The sequence below is a fragment of the Elephas maximus genome, chromosome 16, assembly GCF_024166365.1.
Source record: "Elephas maximus indicus isolate mEleMax1 chromosome 16, mEleMax1 primary haplotype, whole genome shotgun sequence".
Classification (NCBI taxonomy): domain Eukaryota; kingdom Metazoa; phylum Chordata; class Mammalia; order Proboscidea; family Elephantidae; genus Elephas; species Elephas maximus.
The window spans coordinates 74,830,346-74,849,390 of record NC_064834.1 but is presented as its reverse complement, the minus strand read 5'-3'; the positions used below and the strand labels follow the sequence as shown (position 1 = coordinate 74,849,390).

Below are 19,045 nucleotides of genomic sequence, written 5' to 3'. Positions count from 1 at the left end.
ATTGAAGAAAAACATCGGAATGGTATGTAGAAACCTTTATCCTTAGAGTTTTTATTTGAAGATGATAATTAACAAACGTGTGGCCTAGATGTGCAGTTAAACTATTTCTTGGATGGAATTCATTGTGGAGCAATGTGAAAATACTGTAGTTTGTTTTTAGCAACGCTCTTGGTGGAGTAACTCAGGCAAACTAGGTGACAGGTGACTGACCCTGTGAGAGTGACACTAATTAGGGTCTGCTTCACCTGAGAGCTTAAGTAGTTAAAGGAAAGGCCAAAATTTAATTATGCTTTTAGTCTTAGTAGGATAATGATACAGGTTTCGTAAGTAACACATATGCCAGTAACGTTGACTGTAGATTGTGAAGAGCCTTCATTAATTTTATTTATATATTTTTTGCTTTTTATCATGTATAGACTTCGATGTCTGTTTTCTCATGCTTGTTTTTTTTCTTGCAGCACATAGCACCACTAGCTACTGTTATCTTTGCAGAATAATCAGGTACTGTCGAGTGGAGATTTTAACTGTTGCTCTGTTCCTTTTAGCTTGCTTTGCCTAGAGTGCTCCCAGCCAGTGAGCTGCAAGCGTGACATTTGTTGTGTTTTCAGCACCTGCCAACTTGGAAACCAGGGTTTGTGCTCAGGACTTAGGCTTACAACCCACACTTTGTGGTGCACAATGCCGTCCCAGCTGGCATGCTTTCGTACCTCAATGGTGCTAGACATTCAGTTACAAAGCTGTGCAGATTCACATGCACTGATTTCAATAGTCAGTCCCCTTCAAGCTGCTTTTCAACTCTGATTTCCTGTCAAAGGAGTTAGATTGGTATCATTAAATTCACTGCTGTGAATTTTTTTTCAATGAAAATAAATTTGTTATATTTAATATTTTTGTCTTTAAGAACTAAAAAAGCACCTCTTAAAAAGGGAGTGTGTATGTGTGCGTATGTATATGTATATAGGTATAACTATGATTCCAGCCAGAGCTATAACTCATTGTCGTCACTGGAAAGATTTCAGACCACAAGATGAACTGAAAGGAAGGAACAGAAGAGTTAGCGTGTCATAACATGCTTGTGTAGGTAGGACTGTTAGTTGCAGCTGGACCATAGCTGTGGGAAAAATTATCGAACTTTTTTTCTGAATGAGAGCACGTAAGAGAATTACCCCTATGATAGGTTCAGATTTTTAGCTTCTGTCTGTAACAAAAACTTCCCATGCTTTCCAAAGATGTATGTTTTACTAAATTGTTTTCAGTGGCTAATTTCTTTAAGAATACTTCAGGTGGATTTGGTGATGTCTCTCTTCCCACAATTCATTATAAGCAGTTTTTAAAAGGTTCTGCTCTTAAAAAAAGATCTTTTCACATGTAGAAAGGACAGTGTGAAATGTGAATGACTGGCTTTTAATACAGCAGTCATGACAAAGAGGCAGTGGCTTCTGGAAGCTGAATAAAGGGGTTAATACACTGCGTCTGCATAGCGCCCTCGGGTCCAGTGTATGACGGGTTTGGTGTTTATTTAGCTCACTTTGTCAGTCTAAGAAGAATCAGATGTTATACTCTCTTAAATCAGTTTATACCTTTTCAGTGGTGAGCTCTTTTTACAACCATAGGTGCAGATAGATTTGCTGGGAAAAAAAGTGAACAGCGTTTACAGTACTTGCTCAGACTTCAAAGCTTAGCTTTTTGTTGTTTGAATATCACATTTATCTGGCTCTAAAGACACAAAAATAAAACACCCACCAACTTCCTTAGTGTCTATCAGAACCCAACCTTTACCCTCCTCTGCACAAAGGCACTTAGATGAACACTTTTATTAGCTTGTTGATACAAGTTATAGTTGGTTACACCCTTTCTTAATAAAAGACACCCTTATTGTCTCTTGTTGCTTAAGAGCTTTAAACCTGGAATAGCCGGGAAGCTTTCTAGTATAGAAATAGACTCCGTTTAAACCTCCTAGGCCGTTCTGAGTGGATGTATGATGCATACCATACACAAGAGCATTCCTCCGCTTGGGAGTCCTGCTTTAGGGGAGCCAGGGGCGCCAGGACTGCTGTGGTTTAGCCCCGGGTTTGGAGTAGGCACTGTGGTAATGCTAACATTCTGTATTTCCCAGGGTGTTCCATGGCGTCATCAGATCGGTGTTGGTAGATGATAATGGAAAAGTTCGAAGTGATTACTTTTGTATTATTTATGGGTGTCTTCCTAAACTGGCCTGTGAACTTGTGTTTAGGTGTCTGGTTGTGCTCAAAATCTGGTTCTGATTTCACTTTGACTGTTGAGGATTGGACAAGGTAGACAGCTCAGTCCCCCAACTGCAGTTCACATTGTTTCAAATCCAGAGTTCAACTGAGTTTCTATCTTCGGAATTGAGCAAAACCCTAATACACAACCAACGTTGAGGGTAGAAATAGAGCTCTAAGCAGTGGGGGTGTTTTTTAACATAATCGCTATAGGACTTACTACATAAGGTGGGAGGAGCCCGCCCGTGGATGGAAGGTTCTGTGCTTTAACGTACATTTGCTTACCCTTTGGAGATCCAAATTTAGAAAATGAGAAACGCTACTCATTGGTTAGTAGCACCGTCCCTGAAGCAGGTCTTTTAGTTCTGTACACTCTCAAGAAAGGCTCAGAACCAGAAAAACAGGCTGCTTTAGGTTGGAAAGGAGGTGTTAGCAGCCAAGGAGCTGACCATAACCACAAACCCTTGGAATTTTGTGAGACGAAAACCAACCTGAAAGCAACAAGAATAATGGCTGCAGTAATTGTTTCCAGGACTGAGACCCCTGCATTTTGTTTTTTTAAGTTGACCTGATGAGCTAGTGGTTGCAGGAATAAACTGAATGTTTGCCAGCAGGAGTCACTCTAGGCCTCCTAATAAAAAGTTAGTCACTTCAGCTCCATCCTTAAAGCTCTCAAAGGCTAAGGTGATTCTGTGATAAGGAAACATTAGGGAAACCTGGATGCTTTTCACTGAACATAGCTGCTTTCTCATGTTATCCCTCGTGCCTTCCTTTGTTAAACCTGGGAAGACTTGGTTCTTGATCCTTTCAAAATTGGCCTGGATATATATATATCTATCTATATCTATAAATTTTGTTTTTTTTTCTTTAAGCAAAGAAATGTATCTGGGTTAGGAGAGCAGTATCTAAGAACTTTGTCTCTTAGCTCATTTTGGCTTTCTTAGGATGACTTGATCACACCATCATCATCTGCTTGAAATGAATAGATGCACAACTTTCCCGGTTGTCCACTCTGGTCTCAAGGCAGAAGTCACTGGAGTGAGCTGGAGTGAGTGTGAAAGGAGATGTTAGTGCCTGCTTTTCTGAAAAGAATGGGTCCAGTGTAGTGACAAACTGAAATATTTCAGCAATAGCCATGAAATATAATAGTTTCCCAAGTACACACAAGCTCAAGAAGTTAATTGTTCACTTATGTTTGATACTGGGATTGAAGCATTGGATTAAAACCAATTAAATGTTCCTAGAAGCAACAGAAAAACTTTCCTGATTTATGAATAGAACCATTCAAATGGTGCAGACACAATCCATGTGAAGTAATGAGGTGTTTTGTTTTTTTGGCAAAGGAGAACACAAAACAGGCCTGGGGAGTTCTTTTTAAACCTTCTCTTGAAACATGTCTTTTTGGATACGAGGTCAGTAGAATAACATACACCATAGGCAGGAGTAGTGGGAAATCCAGGGCTTCACTTCACAAGAAAAACGGTCCCCCTCCCCCAGGTGAGCAGCACAATGGAAATACTCCGCTTATTCTACCAGGGTTACATTCCTGAACTTAAGTCAACATCCTAAGTTACAGAGCTAAACATGCTCTGCCTCTGCTTAGCAACCACAGAGCCTTCCTTCCCCAGTTGCATGTATTTTGGATGCGGCTTCTGCAGTACACATTCCTTTATTGCGATCAGCGCCCCAGGTTAGGAAACGAGCGCTTTATTTTCCCAGAGTGTGGCAACACTTTCCGCCCCTTTCCCCTGCCGCCCTGCACGCCATCGAAAACGGTCGTTTCTTGAAAACCTCAGAACTCTACAACCCGGAAGCTGGGCGTCGGAAGCCCACGCGGCCCCGGGGTTTCGCCCGGCCCGTGCGGGGGGCGAGAGAGCAGCCCGCGGGCCCCCGGCTGCAGTGGGGCCACTTCCCGCGGCCCGGCCCGCAGGCCGCCCTCCAGCCCCGCCGGCGGCGCGCGGCGCCCCCACTCCCCGCCCACCGCGGCGGCGCGCACAGCACCCGCCCGCCAGCCGCGCTCCTCACGCCGCCGGCCCGACGCCCGCAGCGCCCGACCAGCCACACGCAGCCGCGCTCGGCGGCCGGGTGGCGGTGGCGGCGGAGGCGGGCGGGCACGGGCGGCCTTCCCGGCCGGCGAGAGGGACGAGTTGCAAACAGTTCAGGAAGTGACAAGTCGATTTCCTCCTCCCCGGGCGCCGCTCGGTACAAAGCGCTCGGCGCCGGCCAGAGAGCGTGCGCGCGGTGGCCGCGGCGGGCAGCCGGACGACCTGGCGAGCGACAGCGCGGGCCCGGCGCTCAGGACCCACAGTAAGCGACCCGCGGGCCGGGGAACGGGTCCTCGCCGAGCGCGCCGCGAGCAGCCGGGCCGCCGGCGCAGGGAGCGGGCTTGCGCACGTTGCGCTCGCCTTTTCGTGTCGGTGGCTTCCTTTTTCCGCCGTGTTTCGCACTGGGTCGGCTGGTCTCTCGGGGTGCCGGGTCTGTCGACCCCGGTGCAGGCGTGAGACTTGTCAGAGCGCAACCGGGGAACGCGAGCCAGCCCGGCCGCAGCGGAGAAGTCTGCGCTTGCCGAGCAGCCGGGCGCGGGGACGGCTACGCGGGGTGTCCCCTGCTCCGCGTCTCAACTTGAGCCGCGTCCCAACGCCGAGCCCCGGGAGCGGGCTGCGCTGCTCGCCCCGAAGTTCCCGCATCCTTGGGAGACAACTCTTTTGTTCGCGGAAGTTTTCGTGCGCCATCCCCGGGATGCGGGCGCGCGGCGGGGCCCGCGGCTGCTGGCCGGGCCGGGGCGGTCACGTTGCGGGTGGGGGCCGTATTCTTTGCAGGGCGGGGGTGCCGGCGGCCGGGGCTTGTGGAGTGGGGGCGCCCGCGCCGGCGTAGGTTTTGCACATGGCGAGAAGGGCCGTCCAGCACAGCACACCGGCCGAGTCACATTTCTGCCAGCCCTTGATTTGCAAGCCCTTGCAGCCGGGTTCTAGGCCCGGGGTTTCTCTCGGGTGGGGTGGGGGCCAAGGAGGCGAGGACTCCGAGACCGGGCAGGGCTTTCGGTTTTCGTTGCCCCAAGTGTTTGCTTGGGCACCCCCAGCACCCCACCCCCGCCCGCGCACTTGGGGAACAATGCTCGGGGCGCCGGACAGGGCAGCGGAGCAGCGGCGGGTCGGGCGGGCCACCTTGCTACGGTTCTCGCCTCCAGATGCCCCCCGAAGTCGTGCTCCCTTCGTCTGACCGCCAGGATTCATTAACACGTACTGCACTTAGTCCGATGGTGAACAAAGAACAGCTCTCCGCAGCGTTTGATGAATGGGATTCTGCCTCCTATAGGCCACACTGCGAGTGTTCCATACGTTAGAGTCTCCGGACTCGGTGTTGGGGAGGTGGCCCCCGAGGTGGGCTGCGTTCCGGCCCGGGGCCCAGGACAGGCGTTTGTGCTGCCGCCGCCGCCGCCGCCGCCGCCGCCGCACTTGCCTTGCAGAGTGAGTGCAGATGGAACCCGGCTGCCGGTTGTTCAACAGGAACAAATGTTTGTGAAATTGTTGGATGCTGGAGAAAGGGGCTGTTTCCTCTTGACTGCCACAGGAATAGGAATGCATCGTTTATTGGCCTTGGAAGGCAGGCGAGCGTCTTGTGCTGCTTACAACGTATTAGCAGGCTTCCAAATGACATGCTAGCGTTTGTGTTCCCAGCAGTTCCCAATCGTTGGAACGGGACACCTCCTTGCTCCAGATTCTGGACTCTGGGTTGGAAGATGAAAACTAGTTTGAGGACCTGGGGACTGGATGGAGTCAGCAGACCCGGTGAAACCCACTGTTCCTGATTTGGCCAGGTTTTGGTTTCATTTTAATTTATCCACTTAACAGTAACTTATCTTAGTTACAGCTTTGATACTGAATTGCAGGTCTGCAGGGTTTTTTCCTCCTTTGCTGTGGACAACTGGATAAACAGAAAACAGCTACTTACTCCAGCTGAGGGGACCTTTTTAGTGGAGGGGGTTTGGGTCTTAAGTTCTGGTCTCTGCAGCCCCGCGTCCGTCCCCCCCCGCCCCCGGCAGACCTGGGCATGTTCTGATCCAGCTCCCAGGGTACTGTTCCAGGCTAGGAAGGGAGGGAGAGGCTGGGGGAAGGCTGTCCTTTTTGCCCAGATGCCATCCTGCTCTTTGTCACCGTGCCCCTCCACGACAAGGTAATTTTAAGACCAGCTCAAATGGTCCTTTGCCCAAGGACCCCCACCCCCACCCCCCAGAAGGTGACCTTGGTGTGCAGTCATCTTAGCATCAAAGACAAGCTTTGCCTAAAAGTGAGTGTCCTCACTGCTGTGAAGTGGACGTGGAGCCACCCCCCCCCCGCCCATCAGGACAGAGTCGAGCATTCTGCTGCTTCTGCTGCTTCGATTAACAATGTTCGTCAGTTTCTCTCTGCTCTCTTCACCGTAGGGGACACTGCACACAGTAGCAGCTTAGAAGTTCGTAAAGCTCTTTCGGAAGAGCTTTAAGATAACTTACGGTCATCATGGTGGGTTACACGGAATGGTCATTTAACAGGAAGCCAGGGTGTTATTTCCGGCGCCCTTTCCCTGCACATCTGGTAATCTTTCTTCGCCTCTCCTGTTGATTGCTTCACAGTTCCCTGCCCCCCATTGCAGTAGAAGCCCAGTGGGCTGGGTGTCCTTTGAGTGGGTCCAGCCAGCAGGCGCCTGACTGATAATAGATGCTCAGGAGAGGCCAGCTGCCTCTCCTGGCCTTGGGGAGGCTGGGGAGGAGGGAGCCTTAATGAAAAGCTGGGAGCCCGCAGCAGAGGACGCTGCAGAGCAAAGTGGAGTGTCTTTTTGGAGCTCCTTAAGAAAGCACACCCTTCTCACCAACTGCTTTATGCTGGGGCAGGGGAGAAAGCAGCAGGCCCCCCTCTCAGATGGTTCCATTGAGATTCTTGCTGGGCAGTGGGGCTTTCTGGAGATAGATTGCACACTGAACTTTCTGTTCTCACCTTTGTGGGAGGAGGAGACTGAAATAAGCAAACCCTCTGGTCAGCACAGCCCCCATGACTGCCACCATTTAGCATGCCACTGGTGTACAATGAAACCTGCAGGCATAGTTTGTTATGTAATATGCTGATAATACAAGTTTCAGTTTTAGATGGAAACCAGGTGTGTGTGTGGGGGGGCTCGCTTTAATTGATCCAGCAAAGAGGAGACGGTAATAGATGAACTGGCCCTGGCAAACGCCAAAGGTGATAGGATTATTATGATTATTTTTTGACTTGAGCAGAGAATCCCAAACTTGGGGCTTTTTTGAGGTTTCTGCCTTTTGGCTGCACGCTTTGCTGCAGCTGTCCTTTTTGTCAGGCTCTTCTTCTCTTGAAAGAGGCCACTTTGTGGCCAACACGAAGCACATGGCCGGGTCTGGCTGGGCTCAGCGCAGCGCGGTGCTGCCGGGCTCCCCTCGCCTCATCCCTTGTCCAGCTGTGGCCCTGTCCTCCCCGCTCCAGAAGGGCCTGGCCGGGGACTGGGGTGCTGCCAGGCACGTTGACTGGCCTCACTCCATTCTGAAACGTCCGATCATCTAGGGAGAGTCGCTATGTCAACTTGCCCAATGACTGCCCTTTCCAAAGCCACGGACGTGTCTTCTCTGATTAATTCCTGTTTGTTTCCTGCCTGACTTGATGAGGTTCTTTCCACAGGGCTGAGTCACCTTTATTAGGGCCCAAGGTTGGGATGGCACTGTAATAGCTGAGCCCCTTAACAACAGTCTCACTGCATGCGGGGATGTGAACTTTTGGAAACAAACCCAGAGGCTTAGATATGCTGATGGGCCCAGAGACTGCCTTAGAGATTTTTTGTTTTAGCGCAGTTTGCATTAACATGATGAATGGTCACCCCACTGAAAAGTCAGTATTCAAAAGCAATTTACCATTCCCTAGGGTTCTTCTTAGGGTGAAGTCATTTTCTTTCCCGAACAACTTTGTTGTAAGGTAACTTCTTTGATGATTAATCCAGACCTTCTGTGCACGCAGTTTTGGGTCAAGGTTTGGGCTGTGTAAATTGTGGGCTGTGGTTTTGGTGGTGCCATGGGCCTGTCTTAACCTTCCCGAGCTCGGGTCACAGGGAGCCCTGATGAGCGTATAGAAAGTTCTCTGGGCTCCTGAGCAACAGAGGCGGTACCATGCCGGTTAGGACTGAGGAAATCTTCCAGAGGAAACTTGGCTTCAGGACATCTTGGAGCGCTGGGGGAAGCTGGAGCCGAGGACAAGATTTTTTTTTTTTTCTCCTAGCAGCGACTGGAGATACTTGAGCTTTTCAGAAAAACAGAGAGGTCCTTGCTGCAGCCTGCCTTTTTTGTTAAATGTGGGTTGATTGAGAGGGGAAATGCTGATGGGTGGGTCTGAAAGCAGCCCAAGGAACCTGAGAAAATAAAAACACAGTTGAAGGACTCTGGAAGATTTTTGCATTTCAAAGGGTCTACCTTGTAGAATTTCACATCACGTCAGGGGTTGAGGAGAAGCGTGACAGGCACCCCGGCTGGGCTTGGCTGGGCTGCCTGAGCGGTTCTCCCCTCTTCTGCTGTGGGGGCTGCACAGGAAGCCGTACTTTGCATAGGGCAGGGAGTGGGGCAGACCAGGCAAGACCATCCACAGGCTGCAGGCACGGAGAGGAGGCCAGTTGCTGGATGGAGGGCAGTTTCCACGGAGCCGCTCTCTGGAGGGTGAAAGGAAATCGGGGTGGTGAACAGCCCACGTGACCCCACAAGGCAGTGGCAAGCCACCTCCTGACTTCTCCGCTCTTTGCCCTCTCGTGTGAAACAAAGGACAAGTTCTCCCCCTCTACTGGTGGAACGTGGCTCCCGAGTCCCCAGGATTCTGTGCCGTGAAAAGCTGGATGCAGCATGGGTTCAGCCGAAATGGGTGCAGAGTGTTCAGGCCGCCTTTGCCTGGCTGCTCCTTAAGAATAATATCGGCGCCCCCAGGTTGTTGCAGGTTAGCCCGCAGGTTGTTGCAGGCTAGCCCTGTGCCAGAGGCTTTGCATATACTTTTTGATTCTCAAAGCAATCTGGCAGTTTCAGCGGGGGAAACTGAGGCCCAGAGAGGTGAAATCACTGGCCCCAGACTGCACAGCTGGAAGGCAGAGCAGCCAGCATCTCTCTCTGCTTCAGAGCCTGCTGGCTTTGCCCACCGCGTGCTGGATGTGCGGTTAAGATAGAGGCGCTGCTTTCTGTTTTATTTCAAAGGGTAAATTTTGTTTAGTCTTGTTAACACCACAAGGAACTTAGAAACTTTAACTGCCTCTTTCCCTGCCCCTCCCTTTCCTATGGCTTTTTTTTTTTTTTTTAAGTGTACTAGGATTCTGTATCTACTGGAGGGCCAAAGGCAGTGCCTCATTTGAGAAGACGGAAATGTTTTGCTTCATCCTTACAAAAGACAGATTCACAAGAAAATATAATTATTCCTGGTGACCTTCTGGGGGAAGCAGGAAAGAAATCTGGCAGCCCACTAGAAGCATCACCATGGATTCCAATCCCATTTTCCATTCAAAGAGATTTTTAAAAAGGGTTTCCAGCTTTTTTTTTTTTTTTGCATTTGTAATTCAGATGTCTGAAAGCAAATGATTTTGTGATGCTTGCCACCCCAAGTTTGTACAATCTCATGTTTTGTTTACATGTCTAAAGTAATCACATAACTAAGCACAGTTGAATATCTTCTGGCAGGTGGGGGTTGGGGTTGCCCCAGCCGGGCTGTGCAGAAACCCTGCCTTCTGTGCTCAGACACATGGCCCTTTGCCGCTTGGTCCTGGGGCGTGTGTGTGTGTGTGTGTGTGTGTGTGTGTGTGTGCGTGTGTGTGTGTGTATTGGGGGCAGGGGAATGCCCAAGTCCAGCAAGGCTGACCTGGCTGCCTCTGCTCTCCCTTCTGCCTGCAAAGCGTTTGTGAGAGAAGGTTGGAGCCTCTGTGGGCTGTGTTTCTAGAAGGTAGAATCTGGAGTAGTGGCTCTCAACCTCAGCTGCATATTAGACTCACCTGGGGAGGCATAACTGGTCCCCAGTGCCCATGCTCAGCCTGCATGCTAGACCAGTTACATCAGCATCTCAGGAAGATGGAGGAGGACCCAAGCACTGGTGTTTTTAAAGCTTTAAAGTTGGCTCTGGTTTGCATCCCAAGCTGAGGCACGAGAGCTAGAATAGACCCCCCTTTCCTTGATAGCGGAGATTAGGGCCTTCCTGTTAGGAGTGGAACAAACCTTCTAGAACTTTCAGCTCTGCTATGTCTTGGTTAAGGAGGATCTGAAAGGTACCCATCACTGGTTGAAGCTGCTACTGCGGACACCAGCTGTCCATTGAGGTGGCTGCTGTTGGTGCTGGGCTAGGGCTTGGGTGCTTCCCTGCACAGGAGTCAGTACAGCCCTCTGAGCCACATCTTGCTGGCTGACCAGGAAAAGTCCCTCACCCCCACCATCTAGTGGTTTTTTTCAGCTTCTTGTTCCTTCTGGAGGTGTGGTCCATGGTCTCCCTCTGGGCAATTCTCAGCCAGCTGCGGGTCCTTTCTGCCAGGGTTTGCAGTGAGGGTCACACTGTCAGCCACTCTGGTACCTGACAGCTCAGACCTGTCCCCTGCAGCATTACATTTCATAGTGTTGCGTTTAGAAGGACCAGGGGCCGTGGAGAGCGAGCGGGAGCATCTCTGCTGACTTCATCTTACAGGAAACGCGACATGGAGCTAGGAGGTGACTTTCCCAAGGTCACACAGCTTGTGTGCAGAGGACCCTGAACCTGGGTCTCCCTACCTTCCTGCCAGAGCTCTGTCCTCTTCGGGTGTGGCCTTGTCCTTGCTTGCAGGATGCTTTGCTTTTGCCTAGACTGGCAGGCAAATTTCATCAGTGTCAGAGAGTTCTTCAGCCAGAATGTCACTCAGGCCGGTGAGACACGGTGTCATTCGCTCTTGGTTGGCTCCGACAGCTGACCTGGCTTTGACCTGCTCCACTGATGCCTGCCTAGCAGGAGCCCTCAGTGTGCTGAGTGTACAGCTCACACTAGAGCCTGGGACTCAGTGTCCCCCCCCCCCTCCAGAAAACGGTCCTAATGGGAAGTGTCAGCACCACGTGGGATGAGCTTGGTGAGAAGGGTTTGGTCTCTCTGGCAGATGCTGTCCACTTGCTCTCCGTGGCTGGTATGTAGCAGGCAGAAAGGGCTCTTTCCACTCTCTGCATTTGGGCCAAAGAAGGGAGGAGAAGATCCTGTTGTTGGTTTCCCAGGCCCGTTACCCCACAGCCACACAGCGTGACTTCATTAGTTCACTAGTGCTTTCCTTCATTAGTTCATTTAGTCTCAGCTGCAGGACCCGCCCCATTCCTCTGACAGCAGAACAATCCAGTTCCGTGCCCGGGTGATCATGACAGCTGGGGTTTGACCTTGGTCTGGCTGACCATAGTCCTCTGTTCATTCCACTGTGCATGTTTCCTGCAAAGGAGACACCGTTCCTGCTGGAAGAAGTATGTGTTGCTTGGGGGTGGGGGTGGGGGTAGTCGCTGACGACTTCTCATGGGACTCCAGGCTGCTCGGGTGGCTGTCGGTGGGGGCCTGCAGGCCCCATGAGAATAGAGCCTATCTAGGGCCTCTCTGTGTCCCCAGCAGTTCCAGCAGAGCCCTGCATACAGGAGGCAGCTTGTGTGGGTTCTAGCTGCTGCCACCTACTCCGTCCTTCTTGCCCCACGGAGGCCATCCTCTGGCCGAAGTGTCCTGACAAACAGAGCCCAGCTGGGAGAGGTGCTGGGGCCACGCCTGGAATTCCCCTTGCTCTGGCATTCGCCTTGGCCTGGGGCCTGAGCAGAGGGAGGTTCGGTCTGCTGGCTGCGAGCAACCTCGCTGCCTCTGTGGAGGTGGAGTGAGAACGTCCCCTGCAGCCGGTGTCTCCACGCTCTGGGGAAGAGGGGCCAGCTCTTGGGGCCGGGGGCGGGGGTAGTCTCTCCAGGGAGTGTGAGACGCGGGACAGCCTCAGTGATATGGTCCTGGGGGCTTGGTGGTCAGGTGATTGGATGCCCCTGGATGGAAGGTAGCGGTCACAGTGTCACTTACATGCTGGCCTGGTTTGCTGTGGGACCGTCTCTGGGCCCCAGTTTCTCATCCTGCTGGGCCTGCCTCCAGCGTTTTGATGGGACTGGTGAAGAGCCTATTCCAAAAGCCCCTCGCAGAAGGCATGGTACCACAATGAGGAATCTGGGGTCGGTGATTCAGGTCCGATGGAGCGGACAGAAGGTCTGTCCGAGGTCCAGGCAGGCTGGTGCTAACAGGACCTTCTTGTGGGTGGGAGGAGTGGGGTTGTTCAGCACCAGGCAGGAAGGAGCTTTGGGCAGAGTGAGGTGAGACCCTGATCTGTGACATTTACGGCAAAGGAAGAAGTCAGAGTGCCTGGGTTCAGACCCCAGGTCTGCTGCTTGCTGACCTTGTGACCTTGAGCAGTGAATGTCTCTTCTGTCCTCGGTTTCCTTGTCTGGAATATGGCCATGCTGAAGGCACCCAGCGCATAGGGCCTGGGGGCATTGATGAGACTGTGGACGGGACATGCAAAGCCCTGGAAGTGCTCGTGAACGTTTCTTGCAGCCTGTGGCAAGCTCGCTCTGTTGGAGGACAGATGGAGGGCTGGAAGGCAGCGAGACGGGCTGGAGTCCTCACGGGTTCAGTGGGTGTCTTAGTCATCTAGTGCTGCTATGACAGAAATAACCACAGGTGGGTATTTAACAGAAATTTATTTACTCACAGTTTAGGAGGCTAAAAGTCCTAATTCAGGGTGCTGGCCCTGGGGAAGATTTTCTCTATTGGCTCTAGATGAAGGTCCTTCTCTCTTCTGAGCTCCTCCTGCCAATCTTCATGTGGCTTGGCATCTCACTTCTCCCATTTTTGCTTGCTAGCTTGCTTGTTTAGTCTATTAGATCTCAAAAGAGATTGCCTCAAAATACCCCCAACACTAATCTGCCTCATTAACATAAAAAGACAACCTATTCCCAGATGGGATTATAACCACAGGCATAGAGGTTAGGGTTTACAACACATGTTTTTAGGGGACACGATTTAACGGCGGGCGACAGAGCGGAGGGAACTTAAACTCCCTGGGGTGAGTGAGCATACGCATGTGCTATGAGGTGGTTTCCCCAGGCCAGGTCAGCTCAGTCAGCATCTTATGAATACTGCCTAGGTGTGACTAGGCATGTCAGATGTTTCCTCAGGCCCTGGAGAGTCCAGAGCTAAGGAAACCGAATCCCAACTTTGAAGGGGTTCGTAGGCTTGGGCTACAGACAGTTGACTGCTGTTGCTTGTTGAGTGCCTCCTGTGTGCTGGACACAGTGTCATCAGTGCAGTGGGGGAACAGTGGGAGTCGTGGGAAGGTCCCCTCAACTCAGCCAGAAGGAGCAGGCCAGAGCCAGCCTCCTGGAGGAGGTGACAGCTGGCTCGTGTCTTAGAGAATAAGCAGGAGTTTAGACAGATGAAGAGTGGAGAGAAGATACTCTAGACCAGGAGAGCCGTGTGTGCAAAGGTGCTGCAGCATGAGGCCACCTCTCGGGGCATCTGGGGCCATGGCAGGAGGCTGGGCGAGGGAGTACACGTGTGGGGTTGGGGGGCTAACTGGTCAAGGTCAGGATGGCCCTTTGGTGCAGATGATGGAGTCTGGACTTCAACCCTGAAGGGCTGGGGAGCTGGGGAAGGAGGTGCTGATGCTGCAGTTTCTGGGGCTCGGTGTCTGGGGAGTGGTGGCGGGGCAGAGCAGAGCTAGAGAGGACACCTCGAGAGGGCACCTCGGAGGCTGCTGCAGGACTCAGGAACAAGGATGGAGGGGAAGGGTGGTCAGCCACCAGCTGGATGCCTGTGAGGAAGCAGAGCAGAGGGTCAGTCTTCTCCAGGGGTCTTCTTAGGGGTCACCTTCAGAGGAGACTGCCTTCTGACACGTGATGACCACCAGGGAGGAGCACAGACTGATGTTTCATCGAGGCTGTCCGCTTGGCCAGAGGGGTGTGGTCTTTGTTTATTTTCTTTTGGAACCCTTGCCTTCAGTGGAACCGCTTGGGAGTCCCAAGAATTTCCAAAGTTTCTTGCCTGTGCCTGCACTGGAGCTGAGGAAATCAAAAGGAACTTCTTGGCAAGGCATGAGCTGGGAAGAAAAATTTCAGTGTAAAACTGCCTCCTGCCCCCCACCCCCTTTTTTTTTCTTACAGGGAGCAAAGTATCTAGCCATGCTGGCGTGGTTACAGCAAGCTCCTCCGTGCCCTTTGGGCTGTCATGGCGCGGTGGGGGAGGGGGAGCTGCTGACATAGGCACTGAGAATGGCCTGCCCTGGTCACCTGACTCCTGTGCCAGTGAGTTCCACCTCCCCGCGGACACCAGCACCGTTTCCAGGCCCTGGGGATTTTGTGGTATGTGACTCAGGCCCAGTAGCAGAAGAGTAAGGAAGAGAATGAACCTACAAGGAAGGAGGCAGAAGATCAGCTCAGCAGCCCATCTCCTAGTTTTGAGCAAAGGATTTTTTTTTCTTTTTTAAATTTTTATTCTGCTTTTAAGTGAAAGTTTTCAAATCAAGTCAGTCTCTCATACAAAAACTTGTATACACCTTGCTACATACTCCCAATTGCTCTCTCCCTAATGAGACAGCCTGCCATCTCCCTCCAATCTATCTTTTCGTGTCCATTTCTCCAGCTTCTAACCCCCTCCACCCTCTCATCTCCCCTCCAGGCAGGAGATGCCAACATAGTCTCAAGTGTCCACCTGATCCAAGAAGCTCACTCCTCACCAGCATCCCTTTCCAACCCATTGTCCAGTCCAATCTATGTCTGGAGAGTTGGCTTTGGGAGTGGTTCCTGTCCTGGGCCAACAGAAGGTCTGGGGGCCATGACCACCGGTGTCCTTCTAGTCTCTGTCAGTCCTTGAGCATAGGATTTTTGCCCACCAACATTTTGTCCCAGGAAAGAATTAAGTTAGCTAGATGCAAATGGCCTTAATTTTGGCAATAAACCTCACTGTTTATAGCACATCGAATTCCCATGGAGTTAGGAGCCACTCTTGCCTATTAGAAAGAAAAGTAAAAGCCCAGCCTAGGTGAGGCTAAATAGGCCAAAAGGTGGACCACCAACTGAACTGAAGGAGCCATAAGGCCCAGACTAGGAGATGAGACCCTGTGTGGCTCAGATGCCTGGCATGCTGAGTGGGTGTGATATCCCTTAGATGAATGGGTTCTTTGTTGTTGTTAGGTGCCGTTGAGTTGGTTCCAACTCACAGCGACTCTGTGTACAACAGAAGGAAACCCTGCCCAGACCTGTGCCATCCTCACAATTGTTGCTACATTTGAGTCCATAGTTACAGCCACTGTGTCAGTCCGTTTCCCTGAGGGTCTACCTCTTCTTCACTGAACCTCTAGCGAGCATGATACCCTTCTCCAGGGACTAGACCCTCCTGATAACGTGTCCAAAGTACGTGAGCTGCGGTCTTGCCATCTTCGCTTCTAAGGAGCATTCTCGCTATACTTCTTCCAAGATGGATTTGTTCGTTCTTCTGGCAGTCCATGATATGTTCAGTATTCTTTGCCAACAACTCAAAGGCATCAATTCATCTTTGGTCTTTTTCACTGTCTGGCTATATCACGTGCATATGAAAAAAAGGCAATTGAAAATACCATGGCTTGGGTCAGGAACACCTTAGTCCTCAAAGTGACATCTTTGCTTTTTAACACTTTAAAGAGGTCTTTTGCGGCAGATTTGCCCAACGCAGTACATGTTTAATTTCTTGCCTGCAGCTTCCATGGGTGTTGACAGTTGTGGAACCAGGTAAAGTGAAGTCCTTGACAAGTTCAACCTTTTTTCCGTTTATCATGATGTTGCTTACTGGTCCAACTCTGAGGACTTTTGTTTTATGTTGAGGTGTAATCCGTACTGAAGGCTGTGGTCTTTGATCTTCATCAGTGAGTGCTTCAGGTCCTCTTTGCTTTCAGCAAGCAAGGTTGTGTCATCTGCATATTGCAAGTTGTTTATGAGTCTTTGTTGCCATGTTCTTCATATAGTCCAGCTTCTCAGATTATTTGCTCAGCACACTGATTGAATAAGTATGTGAAAGGATATAGTCTTGACAGACACATTTCCTGATTTTAAACCATGCAGTATCCCTTCCTTCTGTTCAAAAGACTGGTTCTTGGTCTATGTACGGGTTCCTCGTGAGCACAATTAAGTGTTCTGGAATTCCCGTTTTTTGCAATGTTATCCATAATTCGTTGTGATCCACACAATTGAGTGCCTTTGCATAGTCAATAAAAGAAAGGCAGACATCTTTCCGTTGTTCTCTGCTTTCAGCCAAGATCTACCTGACATCATCAATGATATCCTTTATTCCTCATCCTCTTTTGAATCTGGTTTGAATTTCTGGCAGTTCCTTGTCAATGTATTGCTGCAACCATTTTTTAACTATCTTCAGCAAAATTTTATTTGTTTGTGATATTAATGATATCATTTGATAGTTTTCACTGTTGACTCACCTTTCTTTGGAATGGGCACCATATGGATCTCTTCCAGTTGGTCGGCCAGGTAGCTGTCTTCCAAATTTCTTGGCATAGACATGTGAGCACCTCTTGCACTGCATCTGTTGTTGAAGCATCTCAATTGGTGTTCTGTCAGTTCCTGGAGCCTTGTTTTTGCCAGTGCCTTCAGTGTAGCTTGGACTTCTGCCTTCGGTACCATAGGTTCTTGTTCATATGCTACCTCCTGAAGTGATTGAGTGTTGACCAATTTTATCTGGTACAGTGACTCCGTGTATTCCTTCCGTCTTCTTTTGATGCTTCCTATGTCGTTCAGTATTTTGCCCATAGAATCCTTCAGTATTGCAACTCAAGGCTTGAATTTTCTCTTCAGTTCTTTGAGCTTGAGAAATGCTGAGCATGTCCTTCCCTTTTAATCTTTTCACCAAAAGGGTCTTTGCATATGTCATTATAATACGTCGTCTTCTCGAGCTGCCCTTTGAAGTCTTCTATTCAGTTCTTTTACTTCATCATTTCTTCCATTCATTTTAGCTACTGTACCTTCAAGAGCAAGTTTCAGAGTTTCTTCTGACATTCGTTTTTGTCTTTTCTTTCTTTTTAATGACCTTTTGCTTTCTTCACTTATGATGTCCTTGATGTTATCCCACCACTCGTCTGGTCTTGGGTCATTAGTGTTCAGTGCACCAAATCTATTCTTGAGATGGTCTCTAAATTCGGATGGGATATACTTAAGGTTGTGCTTTGGCTCTTGTGGTCTTGTTTTAATTTTTTCGGCTTCAAGTTGAACTCACATATGAGCAATTGATGGTCTGTTCTGCAGTCAGCCCCTGGCCTTGTTTTGACGGATGATATTGAACTTCTCCATCGTGTCTTTCCATAGATGTGGTCAATTTGTTTCCTATGTATTCATTCCGGCGAGGTCTGCATGTATAGTTGTCAACTTACGTTGTTGAAGAAAGGTTATTTGCAGTGAATAAGTCGTTGGTCTTAACAGAAGTCATGCGATCTCTGGTGTTGTTTCAGTCACCAAGGCCATATTTTCCAACTATTGATCCTTCCTCCTTGTTTCCAGCTTTTGAATTCCAATCATTAGTAATGATCAATGCATCTTGATTGCATGTTTGATCAATTTCACACTGCAGAAGTTGGTAAAAATCTTCAATTTTTTCATCTTTGGCATTAGTGGTTGGTGTGTAAATTTGAATAATAGTTGTATTAACTGGTCTTCCTTGTAGGCATATGGATATTACAGATATTATCCTATTACAGTGTTGCACTTTAGGACAGATCTTGAAATGTTCTTTTTGACAATGAATGAGATGCCATTCCTCTTCCTGTGTCATTGCCACCGTAGTAGACCATATGTTTGTCCAATTCAGAATGGCCAATACCAGTCTATTTCCTAGGATATCGATCTTTATGTGTTCCATTTCATTTTCGATGTGTGCCAGTTTTCCTAGAGTCATATGTGGGTCCTAACTTGCCTTAAAAATAAAATAATTTCTTCTTGAAGCTTGTGTGAAGTTCAGGCATGTCCTTGGGTGTGTAAGACTGCAGGAAGTCATTGTTCTGAGACATGATACCGCTGCGCAGTAGCCCTATCACTGTGGTGTAGAGAGCGTCCCTAAGAACGTCACCAAAAGCCTGTCTGCTCTGTGCTCACCTGAGGGTCTTCCTGGCCCTGCTGGCTTCCTACTGAGCTTCCAACTGGTGCTTAAAAGTACCTGGCTAACACCAGTCTTCATTGCAGCATTGTTCACAGTCGCCAAAAGGTGGAAACTACTCAAGTGTCCATCAACAGATGAACGCATAAACAAAATGTGGTCTGTCTATACCGTGGAATATTAGCCCTAAAGAGAGATGAAGTCCGGATACATGCGACGACATGGACGAACTTTGAAAACATTTTGCTGAGTGAAATAAGTCAGACACAAAAGGACAAATACTCTATGACCCCATTTAAATGAAATATCTCAAATAGGCCAAAGCGTAGAGACCAAAGTTTATTAACGGTCATCAGGGACTGGAGAAGGGGGAAAGCGGAATTGTTGCTTGAGAGGCACTGAGCTTCTGCTTGGGGTGGTGAAAAGCTTTTGGAAACAGTGGTGATGGTTGCACACCGTGGTGAATGAAGTTAATGTCACTGAATCATACACTTAAAATGGCTACTTGTTATAGGTATTTTACCATAAAGGTACTTAAAGGGAATCAACAAAGAAACAAACACCCTGCTGCACCCTTCCCTGGCCTTGCAAGAACCCCAGCGCACAGCAGCTCCTGCCCCGTTTCCGGGAGAGGAGTGCAGCCTGAGTTGACGTGGT

At 49.8% G+C, this 19,045-nt stretch overlaps 1 protein-coding gene across 4 annotated transcripts in view; it reads left to right on the top strand.

Moving 5' to 3' along the window:
- Nucleotides 1-19,045, top strand: part of FAM53B (family with sequence similarity 53 member B) — a 533,156-nt gene that overhangs the window by 414,111 nt on the left and 100,000 nt on the right. For 2 of the 4 annotated variants that reach the window (XM_049854795.1, XM_049854796.1), the window contains exon 1: nt 5,786-6,060. The exons of 1 other annotated variant lie outside the window; for it this stretch is intronic. The gene's annotated coding sequence lies outside the window, so the exon portion shown is untranslated. Of the gene's footprint in view, nt 1-4,460; nt 4,551-5,785; nt 6,061-19,045 lie in introns of those variants that run through there. One more of the 4 variants, XM_049854794.1, reaches the window with a different exon arrangement.